Source organism: Notechis scutatus, chromosome 1 (assembly GCF_049901735.1).
Source record: "Notechis scutatus isolate UNSWTSFEM ecotype Mainland chromosome 1, rNotScu1.2, whole genome shotgun sequence".
Taxonomy (NCBI): Eukaryota; Metazoa; Chordata; class Lepidosauria; order Squamata; family Elapidae; genus Notechis; species Notechis scutatus.
In genome coordinates, this window is record NC_142009.1 from 142,132,141 (window position 1) to 142,146,004 (window position 13,864).

Sequence of the window (13,864 nt, forward strand, 5' to 3'; positions counted from 1 at the left end):
GAGATAATATGATCAGAAGCACTTCAGGTATTAATGGAAAGGTACAATGAAACTGGGGAGGAGGGGGAGGAGATGGCAAAGTGAAAAATGTATTGTATTGTTAGAGCTGACTTTTTCAATGACACTGTGTACAATTACATAGCCCTAAAGAGACTCGTTGATTGAATCCCATTAAATTATATGGACTGTTCATGAGTTGTAATGCTCCTCCCTTTTCAATTTTTAATCCCCTTTCAAACAAATGAATGGGTCCAACTTGATTTGAGTTCTCCATATATTATTTTGTATGCTGTGGACTCACTATATACCCATTTTTATATGTTATATACAGCACAATATATCAAATTAGCACTTTTGTGGGATATGCTATTTATTTTAATTATTTTTTAAACAATATCTAAAAAGCACTAAGACTAAGGAATAAAGAGAACAAAACTTTAACATCAGTTGAAAAACCTGGTGGAAATGATCTTTGGGTAAATAAATAATTATTATTTATTGAATTTATATTGTTGCCTGTTTGCCCTAGATTGTACTGTAAGCATGAAAGATAGTTTTTCTAAATGAGAAGGGAAAGGGTCCATCTTGCCTTCATTGGAGTTTTGGTAATCAGAATAACAGATTCACACAATTCTTCCCCCACCCCATTCCAAAAGACCAGAAAAGCTGTTTCTTCAAATATATTGGCAATGCCTCCCTATCAACTATTACATCATGCTCATTACTGTGAGAAATAAAGTGATTGTTCAGATGTTTCAATATGCAACAGATTGTACCCAAATTGTTAACATTCATGCCATATAAAAGGATGACATGACATTGGAGCTTTGTTCTCTTTTGAATCAGTAGGATGTCCATTAGTTACACAGCTTAATTATAGCTAGGAGAAGCTGAAGTTCAGGTAGAAGGCAATGAATTGCAGCTGTCATTAAAAAAAAGAAGGTGGAGAGACTCAGTGAACTGTCTTCAAGGGGCAGTGCTTTTATCCCTGGATACATACAATTGATTTTATGCTGGCTTGCTCATCTGGCTCACTGGATATTCAAGCAATTATTCAAGTATTCTCCCTGCTAGAACATACAGAACAACATGACTACAGCATATATGCAGCAGGTTATTCTATCTCACAGTTTAACTTGGTCTTTATCTTATCTTGACAATGATTTGCTTGTCTTATTAACAGAACCTGGAACAAGTGTCTACAAACGTGTTCTCAAGCAGCATAGCATCCCAGTGGAGGCTTCGTAATGCAGCAACAAAGGAGTGAGGTAGGGAGTTTTTCCAAAGAGAAACATTTACGGTTCACTGGTGAAGCTCAAGCCATGCCACCTAGCAATTTGAAAGCATGTGAATGCCAGTAGAAAAATAGGTGTCGCTTTGGTGGGAAGGTAACAGCCTCCTGTGTACCTTGGTGTATAGTCATATTGACAACATGACCATGGAAATGTCTTTGGACAATACTGGCTACCTTGGTTTAGAAACGGAGGTGAGCACTGCACCTTACTGGAAAGGGAAAACTTTCACCTTTTTTTTTAATGCTATGGTCACATGATCAATCCAGGAAATGCAATAGCAGTGGCAGCAGCCTCCATACCAAGAAGTCTGTATTGCTGGTGAATTTGTGGTCAGTTTTACAGGAAGGAGAGAGAGAGGTGGTGAGCGTAGGGATTTATTCCCAATCACCCTGCATAAATACAAGAAGGAATTGATCACTCCTGTAGATCCAGTGGGAGCAGAAGATCCCAATTTGCTCTCATAGGATCCAGGCTGGAATGATTTTGCCTAGCTGTAAATGCAAAACGTTGTGCTTCCATCAATAAATAATTCTATTGATATATCGATATTAGATCATTATAAAATAATTTACTCTGCAGTACAAAACAGCCAAAGCCAATCGCTGTAAAAGATACTAGCCTAGGAGAAACAGACAAAAGGGTCTAAAATGAGAAGAGAGCAGAGCAGATCTCTCAATCTGCTGTCATCGTTGTTAATAAAAAGAAAGAAAAGCTTCTCCATTACATATTAGGATGAGAGTGGCATACAGAAGGAGACATCTTTTTCCTAGCTTGTCATCTTCCAAATGTATTACTGTCAGAATTGAAAACTGGCATTTGCATCTTACCAGATGGAAAAAAGCTCATTAAAGACTGTTTTCCCCACTTACGGATACATGTATGGAAAGAGCAAGAGGGGTAAAGCGGGTGGAATAAGTCTGCCTGTCAACACATTGCTGGACCACCGAGAAGGATGCCAATGAAATTTCTCCTACTTTTCATGTTGCATAAGAGTATTAACTGTGTGATGACCCAGGGCATGGCACAAAGGCAACACAGTCAAATAAGCAAGAAGAGACCCTTTATTATCTCCAACTTTTCTCCCAATGTCCAGGTTACCTTCGGCTGGAGAAAAGCTCTCCCAGGAACAGTCTTTAAGTGGAGGAAATTCAGTCTGAAAACAAAGTACACACCAACTGTAACTAAAAATCCAAACAAACCATGCTGCAGTAATTAACTTGACAGGGCAGGAGAAGGAATTACAGACTTGAAAGCACAGCAAAACACACGCAGTTGGGAAGACACCAGGAACACAGATAAGCCTCGACGAAACCATAATTCACGATTTGCTCCCAACAGCTTGCTGTGCGCAGCTTCCCTTTTTAAACACTGTGTTCCCAGCTGCAGCTAATGAAGGGAATCAGGGCCCTTTCCTGCCCCATAAGCCACGCATCTCACGTTGCTCCCTTCTCCATTCCTCTCTGGGTGCCTTAGGATGAAGGGGGGGTCTGGGTCCTCTTCCGAACCCCCTCTCCCTTGCTCTTGCTCTCCCCTGTTCTGCCCAGCCAGACTTTGCCCTTCCCCAGTTTCTTCCACAGCCAACGGAGCCACACTCCCACTCCCTGTCAGCTGCTCGGCCTCCCCCTCTGAATCAGATTCTGACAGGGACATGACAAACTGGTTTTTACTAAGGGGGTGGAGTATGTTTTTGAGATTAAGCTTGAATTAAATTAAGAACTGTGCAAAAATGTGCACTTTTGAGGTCTTGCTCCTTTCAAAGTACATTCAAATTGAAGTAGCATTTTAAAAATAAATTCTGAGAAGTTTGAAGGACACTCACTACAATTCACCAGATGAATTCTAGAAGGCTTACAAAAGAAGGAGCTATTTACCATTGTTTACATGCTGTAATGCTAGAACAGGACTATTTTTTTTTTTAAACTGGCATATCATGTTGGAAGGGTTTCCCCATTTTTGCACCTGATTGAAAAAGTTTATATATGGTTTTGATCTGACTGGCTAGATGATGACATAGAAAGTTAAATTTGGGGCAGTGAGACTTAGATATTTCTCTTCAATTTCCCATTTTTTTTCAGTATTTTAAAAACAAACCCTATCATTTCAGGAAAATGACAGCGGCTATCTTTCTCCTCCTGTCTTGCTATCCATGGATGCATTGTGGGGCTTGGAAGGATGTTATCTTGTGATGAATCATATTTCTGTGGGAAGATTGTGGGGAGGGATATTACTGCGTCCAATTTGTTCCAGCAGTAAACTGCTTGTCAGTCTGTGCTCCATTCAAAATCCAAGAAAGAAATACTTAGACTCCATAGATTAGAGGAAAGAAATATTTTACTGAAATTTGAAGTGGTAGCTACAGGTAGAATTCTGAATCTAAGAAATTAGGCGCGCAGATCACATATACAAAGGGATGGAATTGTTCCCACCCCACAAAGTTCAAAAGATTCTTCCAATTAAAAGTTCTGGATATGGTCATGTGGGCATCTTCAGGTGGTGATGAGGCCTCTGTCCATTGACCTTGACATATTTTGATAAAGATTTGCAGTTGCGCAGAGAAAAGAAAGGCTAAGCAAGGAATAGAAACTTAAGAGCAGGAATTTATACTTCCCCACACCACTCCTCATTTATACAACACAAGAATGTAACACCTCCAGCTCTCTTCCCAGACACAACCCCTCCCACCGTTACTTATGGCAGCCGAAAGATGCAAAGCAGTAGAAAAGATCTTGAAGGCTGACACCGCTTTAGAAAAGAAGAGAATAGATTTGCTTAAATATCTCTAGAGGGTATACTTTTATAGAAAGCAAATGCTTTAGCTGTAATCAGTCCCTCACTCCAGAATGATCAAGCCCTTTCAAATTTCTATAGTCCACTTGTTCTTGTTGCTGTTGTTTATTTCCCCCTGTTATGTTTTTCTAATCTCCTCTCTCAGTCAACCACTCATCCTGCACAAAGGTTGAGGCTGTTTGTGCTTGAGAAAATATTGCGGAAGAGAGTTTGGCAGGACTAAGAGGGATCTCACCACCTATATTTGGACATTTTAACAAAATCCTAAAAACAGCTCCAATGATGCTGAGAGTTGGACAGCACAATAGAGAACTTGGCTGAGGAAATTCAAGCTGATGGTCACTTAAGAGTACCTTAATCTCTCTGTGTGCTTTATTAATCAATACTGGTGAAAATCGCACACTCCCATGGAGTTTAGGAAAATGGATACAGATATTCACAGGAAATGGATACGTGATGTACAGCTTGTATACATGTGCACTAATAAAGGGTAGGAAACAATACCTCTTAGTTTAAAAAGCTCCCTGCCAGAGCTGGCTGGAGATTGGGGAAAATATTCCCTGCACAGTGAGAGGAAGGTTATCTATTCTAAAAATGCTAGCTACTGTTAAGATTTGTGAGAACTTCCATCTACAGCAATTAATATTTAATCAGATAGCAGATTAATAACTCAGCAGATTAATCGGCTTCTTGGTGATTGAGGGGCATCTTTTAATAAATGAAAACATTAAATGATTGTCAAGCATGTCTTACATACATATACCCTTATACATGCATCTTTGCACAATAAATGTAATCCTAAACATGTATATTTCCAGGAAAATAATTGTAGTACTACACGTCAAATATTGTGGTTATGAGAACATACAGTACATATTTGGTTTGGAAATTGGAGCAAATGTAATTCTTTTGTGAAACCTAAGAGAATGCACAATTGGAGTTAAAAGGAAAGATGTGCAAGAGCCAGTGAGATGTAGATGTGGGATGAGAATGAGAGACCTATGTACAGATCTCATACACAGCATTGTGTCAAATGCTTGTATTTAAGCCAATTGTTGCCTCTCAGCCTGAAATAATTGTCTGGGTTAGTATAATGGCAAAAGTAAGCAGGGGAGCCTTATGAGAAGAAAGTTAGTGATAAGATAAGAAATCTAGAAAATAATGGATTTTTGTTATTTGTAAAGAAGAAATAACCATGTACTGCTATATTTAGGCCAGAGCAAATGTTTGAAAAAATACATCTGAAGTTGATTTCACAGCAGCTGTGTTAAAACTAATTAAGCCACAAAAGTAACCAAGCAGGTTCTTCCACAATTCATCCAGCTGTTTTTCTACATCCAAGATTGATGAGTACACAGTGCTCTCCTCCAGCCAGCCACAGAAAAGCATTTGGCACACATATGGTGGCTGCCTTAGCTCTTGCCCTGTAGCTTCATCTCTTGATCTTCCCCGGAAAGCCAAGATGATCTGTTTTTCTTAAACGTACAAAGTAGATCCTAGAAATTCTGATACATTGCAGCCACAGATCTGAATCAAGCACTGTTAATTCCAATATCAACATTATGAATTTCCAAAAGAAAATACACTTTGCTAAGAATTCTTTTAAATGCAATTAACTGTACCTGCTGAGAGAGTCAAATATTGGAATTTAGTAAAATTTCTAACAATGTGCTCCATGCCATAGAGAATTCAAAGTAAGGAATAATGGATCTCACTTCTGGGACATGGTCTCACCAGATATTCCTAGCACAAATTACCAGCAACTCCATGGATCTTCCAATAGTTACAGTAATGCTTAAAAAGAAACCATTTATTTTATTGACAGGTCAGGTCTTAGTCTATTTGCTTCATCTGCCATGTTAATCTTTCATGTTGATTCTTTATATTCAAATGAGTATTTTGTACTGGAATATTTTTTGTTGTGATTTTAGATTCTCCAACAGACAGGGAATGAAACAGAAAGACAAATTACTTTCCTTTCATTATCTTCAGTGATGTTCTGATGATAGATTGTGTGATCTACCGTCATTATCTGTCAGTACACAAATAGAAACAATATGTGAATCCAGAATAAAGCTGTAGGAACAGTTCTCAAGATGTTTTCAGCAAATCTGAGATTTAGATCAAGGATAAAGAGAGAATGGGCTGCACTGTTAGAATTGTAAGCAGGTGCAACAGAATCCTTCTTTCCAAGCAATTTCCTGTTAAGTCCTGTGCTTGACTAGGTAGGATGTAAAATAAATTCATTGCTGATTTCTTCGTAAGTGGGCTTGTGAGATCTGCCAGAACTGATCTCCCCACAGTATGGACAGCAGCATTGAATGGTTTCCATTAGCATCTGTCTTCTTGAAGTCACAAATCTATGTGGAAGGAGAGAGAGGAGGGAGGGAGGGAGGGAGGGAGGGAAAGAGAGAGAGAGAGAGAGAGAGAGAGAGAGAGAGAGAAACATATTTTTTCTGAAAATTATACTGAAGGATGAGTTAATATATAATCAGTGTTTAAACTAGATATAGATGTATGTGTGCATGGGTGTGTGTGTGTGTGTGTGTGTGATGTTTGCAGATTGGTTGGCTTTTTTGTAAGAACATGTGTGGCTGAGTTATTGGCTGTGTGTCTATCAGCCTCCTGTGTTGTAACGACGTGGGTAATGGGCTTGTGATGACCTTCTGAGTTCTATTGTTGTGACATCCTGGGTCTTGTGCTGTAATCTCCTGGGTCGTTGACTGCGTTGTAACATCCTGAGGTTTTGTGGTGCAACCTCCTGAGTTCTGTGATGTATGGAACTATATATATATATATATATATATATATATATATATATATATATATATATATATATATATATATATATATATATATATATATATATATTTATATGGGTATTCAGCTTTGTTTGGGTATTTTCCCACGTCATTATAGTTGTGCTTTTAAAGTTGTAGCAGTAGGCTAGCACCAAATTCAAAACAGAAACGGCTGTGAAAGCCTGACTCACAGACAAACACAATACAGAATCCTGATGATGGCAGATGAGATTCTGCTGAAACAACTTTAAAAGCACAACTATAATGACGTGGGAAAATACTCAAACAAAGCTGAATACCATACATACACACACACACACACCTTGCAACAGGAATCCTTCCCTTACAAGGCATGATGCCAGGAAAATTTGCATTCGGAAGGGTTTCTCTGTGAATTTATATTAAAAGCTACTTCCAAGTTGCATACTTTTTCATGCTTTATATTTGGCATATTTTGCATACTTTATCTGTCTCGAAAAGTTGCCAAAGAAAACAGATGCCAGTCTGAAGGAAGCAGAGAGCCAGTTTGGTCTAGTGGTTAAAGCATCAGGCTGGAGACCTTGAGTTCCAGTCTTGCCTTAGGCACAAAGCCAACTGGGTGACCTTGAGCCTGTCATAGGAGGCCACCACTTCTGAAAAACACTTCCAATAAAACTGCAGGGACTTGTGCAGGCAATCTCTGAGAATTGGACACAACTAAATGGAAGAAATAATAATAATAATTTATGTTAAAAACTATCTCCAGGTTGCATACAAAAGCCTTATTGTTGAAAAGTTGCCAAGGAAAACAGATGCAGGTTTTTGAAACTGCTTTTTGAGCAGATTTTAAGCTAGAAAACAGTATAATTAACCTCAATTTATGCTACCAGACATTACATAATATGTTCTTGAATAACCACTCCCTTAGAAATCCATGACAGTTGATATTTCTATTCCAGATCCTTTTTCCTATCAAATGCAATGGAATTAGGTGGAGGATTCTCTTTATTCCCTCGCACAGATACATTTCTTTAGTGAACAGTACTATAGCTAAGCAGATAACAAACATCAACAAACATTAGTCATACTGCCTCCTTCTCTCCATGCAAAGGAAATGAGAGACAAGTGCTAATAAATGACATCTTTCTTACTGCTGCCATCAGTGATTCATAGTCTGCAAAACATACCTGTTTTCAAGTTTCCTATCTAGATCAGCGTTTCCCAATCCAAACAATTTCCAGGTATGTGGACTTCAAATTCCGCAATTCTACAGCCAGCATGGCCATAGATGAGAATTCTGGGAATTGAAATCCACACACTTGGAAGCTGCCAAGGTTGAGAAACACTAGTTTCTATGATTTAGAACCTTGAAGTCTCTTTTCTAGTCATTTGGTGGATCCAATTGGAGTTTGATGTTGGTGAAAAAAATAATTCAACATTATCTATTCTCCATATTTCTGTATGAATGCACGTGCATGAGACTGAGGGAGGAATGGGAGAATATAATGTCTACATATATTCAATACATTAATGTGTCCTTCATCAGAGCTCCAGAAAGAAGGAAGTGAAATATTTATGAAATTCAAAACACGGACATTTCAGTATTATTTCATGTGACTAGAACCTCAAGGAGTAATGGGTTCATTATGTTATATCCACCGGCTTTTATTCCTCCTAATGTTCCAGTTCAGTTCTCAACCACAAAAGTAGTGAAATATATTTTTAAATATATATATTTTGAGAAGAAAACATTGACATGACATATTTTGAGAGTATACATTAAGTAATGAGTGAAACACAATGAAAATGCTATCTAAGCACACAAATGCTATTTTGTGCTTTTTAAAGAAATGGCAAATTAATATGGAAAGGGGTAAAAATGAATTTATGAATATACCCTTGCAATAGTGAGGTGTATAAGAAATAAACAGACTACTTTTATAAAGCAGAAGGTGGAGATTCCTCTCTCCTGCACTTTAGGTAGACAATCTTAATCAAAACATCTTTGAAATGTTAATAATTTCCCCACTCAAAATTCAGTATTACTGTAGTCCTTTTCTGCATTCACAGTATCAACACAAAGACATTTAATAAATAGATCTGTCATAATAGATTGGCAACATGATATCCACAATGAAAGCTGCAAAGTAGATATAGCCTCATTTAATTTAGTATTTGGTATAATTTAGTATTTGCCTGGATCAGTTGTGTGTTCATGAAATTATATATCCTTTTATTGACATTTACACATTTTTGTTTGCAAAATATATAAGCAATTAGAAGGTTTTCTTTTCTGATTTCAGTCCGGTTCCTGGACACTAATCATAAATCAGAAGGAGCAATGAAAATCTGCAAATGCTTGATGCTATTAAAAGCTGCTGGTAGATCTAGCAAAATTTAGCCCCCTTCCCCATCTCTTGGGGTGGGACATCCATCATATATTGTATGATTGAGCTTTCACCATTGAGACGTTGGGGCACTGCACTATAGTTTTGTTCTCATTTCCAAGCCCATTTCCAGAAGATGGTGCTGTGGAATTTCTATTGAATCAGATGTTCCAGAATCAAGAATCAGTCAGGAATTAGATGAAGGCCAATTGACTATGGCTCAGATCTCACAAGCTGAAGATGCCACAGTTATATGATTCCCCTGTTGAAAGAGATGACATTCAATGTTGTTTTTTTCCTGAAGGAAAAAGAGGGAGGGGGGAATCTGCGTTTCCTGTAAAGATAACATTCACTGTTTTAGCAATACTTCTCCTTATGGCACTTTTACATTTCCACCATTTGAGATTGATGGCTAAAGGGTCCTATACAATTTGGTAATATTCCTAAGCCGTACGATGGAGTTTTGCTTGTGCAAACATGATGCAAAGGCTACATGGGAAGAAAGGCAGCAGAAACAAATATATCAGAGCATCTGTGCAGGGGAAACATGGAACAAGAGTGATAAAAGCAATATCTCAGAATGGGGATACAAGATCCTCCACTTTTAAATATGCATCATATTGTGTGCACCCATAAAAGGGGTGGAGTTTGAAGTGCAACACCAAAATGCTGCCCTCACCAGAATGATAAAAGCCACAAATTCCTACAAACACTTAACTAAGTGTATTAAGTGTTGATTCCCCACTGAGGTTGCTCAAGTCATATCAATTTCCATCAAAGAAATCGTACATGAGCCTAATTATTCCAAGCAGCAACAACAAAACGTATGTGCGTGTACCCTATTTAGGTAGACCTCAATTTACAACTGCAATGGAGAACAGGGTTGCCAGCCAAATGAGTCATACCCAGTATTGTGACCTTTTTTGCCATGTGTCAGGCTTCGTGAAATGCCTTGCTCAACAGAATCTGAAGCTTAGGGGAGTGAGGGAGATGGAGTGGAGGAAGCAAACAATGCTGCTGGATAACATTCTAATGATTGATAATCTAAGTTGAGGAGGGGAACTCAGGAACTTATTTACATGTCCATGATTGGCTATGAAGAATTGGCAATGAACAACACCAGGGCAATAAATCCATGAAGAGGGGGAGTAGAGATGATGGTGTTTATCAACATGTAAGATTAAACCGGGTGAAGGATTAAGGAGGGCAACTGCAGGAACGGGAGGCATACAGGGTAGCTGGGAATCGCGGGTAGTTAGTATGTGATGTAGGCTGTCACATTATAGGGTTAATAGCAGTGGTGGGATTCAATTTTTTTTACTACTGGTAATGTGGGCGTGGCTTAGTGGGCGTGGCAGGGGAAGGATACTGTAAAATCTCCAGTCAGAGGTGGGATTTGCCAGTTCTCTAAACTACTCAAAATTTCCGCTACCGGTTCTCCAGAACTGGTCAGAACTTGCTGAATACCCACCTCTGGTTAATAGGGTAATTGGGAAGTAAGTTCAGGGCGGAGATAGACTGCGATTAGGTGGGTGGGGTAAAGGGTTAAATTACAATGAAAGAAGATTGATTTCAGTGCTAACCTTGTTTGGTTTATCTGTGTTTGCCGGTTACTGTGCTAGGAACAATAATAAAGAATTACAAACTGCTCAGTTTGTAACTTATTGCCTATGCTCTGTAGAATCACGACTAAGACCATGGTTGTTAAGTGAAACATTGCAATTAACTGAACAATGCAGTTGTTAAACAAATCCGGCTTCCCTCATTGATTTCGTTTGTCAGACGCTGGATGGGAAGATCTCAAATGGTGATCATATGACCACAGGGTGCGGCAACTGTCATAAATTCATACCAGTTGCCAAGAACCCAAATTTTGTCTATGTGACCACGGAGATGCTACGAGGGTCATAAAGGTGAGAACTATCACAAGTCACTTCTTTCAGTGCCGTTGTAACTTTGAACAGTCACTGAACGAATGGTTGTACATTGAGGACAATGTACTTGTGGACTTTACTACTACATAAGACTTGATTTCCCATATTCAAGATTGATCTCCATTGCTTTAGAATTGATAAACACACCCATTGGTTTTGTGTTGATATCATCGCTAGAAGTTTCAAAAGGCTTCCTATTTCTTTACCCTTATTCAATGGATTAGGATGCAATTCTGTTCGCATTACTATGTAAAGCAGGGTGTGGGATCCGGCCCATGGGGTGCTTAGATCTGGCCCATGGGGATACCCTAGAAACAGCACAGGACTGGCCCATGGTGCCTCTGCCTTGGAAAATGGAGCTCGAGAGGGCCTCACTGTTTTAGGCTGCGATGGCCTCCTGCTGCCCTCCGCGGGCAAAAATGGAGCTTGTGGAGGCGTGGGTGGCCCCCTCAAGCTCTGTTTTTACTGGCAGAGGGTAACAGGAGGCCACCTTCCTGCTATCCTGTACCTTTGTCTCAGCTTAAAATGGAACTTCGGAGCCCATTTTCACTGGCAGAGCACTCGGGCCACTACAGACACCCCCAACACGAGTGACGTCAAGCTGGCCCTGTCTACCCTGGCCCCCAAGGTCAAACACAACTCTGGTGTGGCCCTCAATGAAATCGAGTTTGACACCTCTGATGTAAAGTACCTGTGGAGGGAAGGAAATGAAAATATTTGGAAAGTTGGGAGTCCTGTTTCGTTGACTTCAATAAAAAATAAAATCCACTCAGTTGCAAGAGTTTCTTACCCACATGAAAGTTGAAGCTGTTTGCTAGCAGAACACTTAAATGAAGGCATTCTTTCAATACTGCTTTCGGGTTTTTTTTCATTTTCAATTGTGAAGTTGATTCCCTTAGCCTTTGACAGTTTTTCATGATTTTTTTTTCCTTTCCAATCTAAAATGTTGAGCTAATTCAATTTATCTTGTCCATTTTACTCACACAACGGAAACATATCTATGATAAATTAATGTGATATAGATAATTTGGAATGCAGTGCAAGAATTCAATGCATACCAGTGATACTGTATTACCTAAGAATATAAAATTTTTAATTTAAAAAGTTAAAGGTCCATAAATCATATTCTATCTGTACTTGTCAGTGTTTTTGACAACCTATTTTGGGATAATCTCATTCTTTTTTCAGATGGCAAATATTTCAGTTTAACTTTCTTTTCCTAAAAAGTTGGAAAAGGGAGAGACAGGAAGAGTGCAATTCTTATTGAATTGAATGTGCCAATTGCAGGCTCTCAGATAAATGATGGAAATGCTTGGCTATCCTTGGTTTTAGATAATATGACTGTAACATGCCTCTTCCAAGTCATCCCATTCTGGAATCCTCAAAACATTTATATCCAAATCCAGGTAACCACCACTGATAAACATTCCACAATAGGAAGTTAATCCAATACAATTTATTATAACATTGGTAAGGATAACTATCCTTGTAACTGATATGAGGTCAGAAACCAACCCTGAACAGACAATGGCCCAAAGATAAGCCAAAATTGATTTTAAAAAGAACATTATTTTCAGGAGCTGGACATCAAAAGATACTTTTTATAAACATTTTTAACAATACCATTTTCAGAGGTGGAATTCTACCAGTTCGCACCTGTTCGCTAGAACCGGTTGTTAACATTCTAAGCAGTTTGGAGAACCGGTTGTTAGAAGAAATTACTGGCCTAATCCTGTAAGGAAGGCAGGAAGGAAACATTCTGGTGTTGCTTACAGAAACTGCCTCTCCGTTAACCCTTATTACAATCTTGGCAGGACTAGACTTCCTGTCTCAGGAATGTCTCTGGAGGTTTTTTCCCCTCGTTTGCTGGTACTTTGCTTGTGTGGAGTGACCATTCAAAGTTACAGTGGCACTGAAAAAAGTGACTTATGACCATTTTTCACACTTATGACTATTGCAGCATCCCCACAGTCATGAGAGGCCAGGCGAGGAGATGCGTGTCTCAATGTGAGTGATATTGAGTTGGCCACCCCATCCAATAACATGACCACCAAGCCATGCCCACCAACTAAGCCACACCCACAGAACCAGTTGTTAAAAAATTGGAATCCCACCCTTGACCTTTTTCCATTGTAATGATATGTTCAGAAGTGAAATTTAATGTTTAATTGGTCAAAGAGCATTATCCTCCTTACAAAATGTTATATTTGCTTTCACTGATGTCAGTGCATATCCAAATCAGGTATACAATGAAGCATCAAGATATCATTCAGTTGCTGTATTATTTCAAATTACCTATGAAACCTCTCTCCCAAATATTACCTTTATTGCTTCAATTGGATTTATTTGCCAATGATGCTGTTAATAAATCTGGTTGCCTATATAATACGATAATGGTATCTTCTGTGCCACATTTTCTGTGATTGGTTGGAATTATTTGTATGACTGAAGCAGTGATAAAACAAAATGCTGAAGTTGCAGATGGTGGTAACAAACAGGACTATGAAGTTTAAATATTTCTGTAATGAGGATGCTGCCAAAAAGATTTTTTGCTCTGTCCTCTTGAGTTCTTTCTTTTCAAATACTAAAATGAGAAAATGTTTGTTTCGTGTCCTTTAGTTAGAATGTAACTACCTTGAGGATTAAGCAATGGACAAGAACAAAGGTGTATTTATACAATC

General features: G+C 38.6%; 1 long non-coding RNA gene across 1 annotated transcript in view; it reads left to right on the forward strand.

Annotated features, from left to right (window-relative positions):
• The first annotated feature begins 1,222 nt into the window (after positions 1-1,222).
• Positions 1,223-13,864, forward strand: part of LOC113417255 (uncharacterized) — a 28,072-nt gene continuing 15,430 nt past the window's right edge. Inside the window, exon 1 of the long non-coding RNA XR_015745965.1 lies at positions 1,223-1,268. This is a non-coding gene — a long non-coding RNA (uncharacterized LOC113417255). The remainder of the gene's footprint in view (positions 1,269-13,864) is intronic.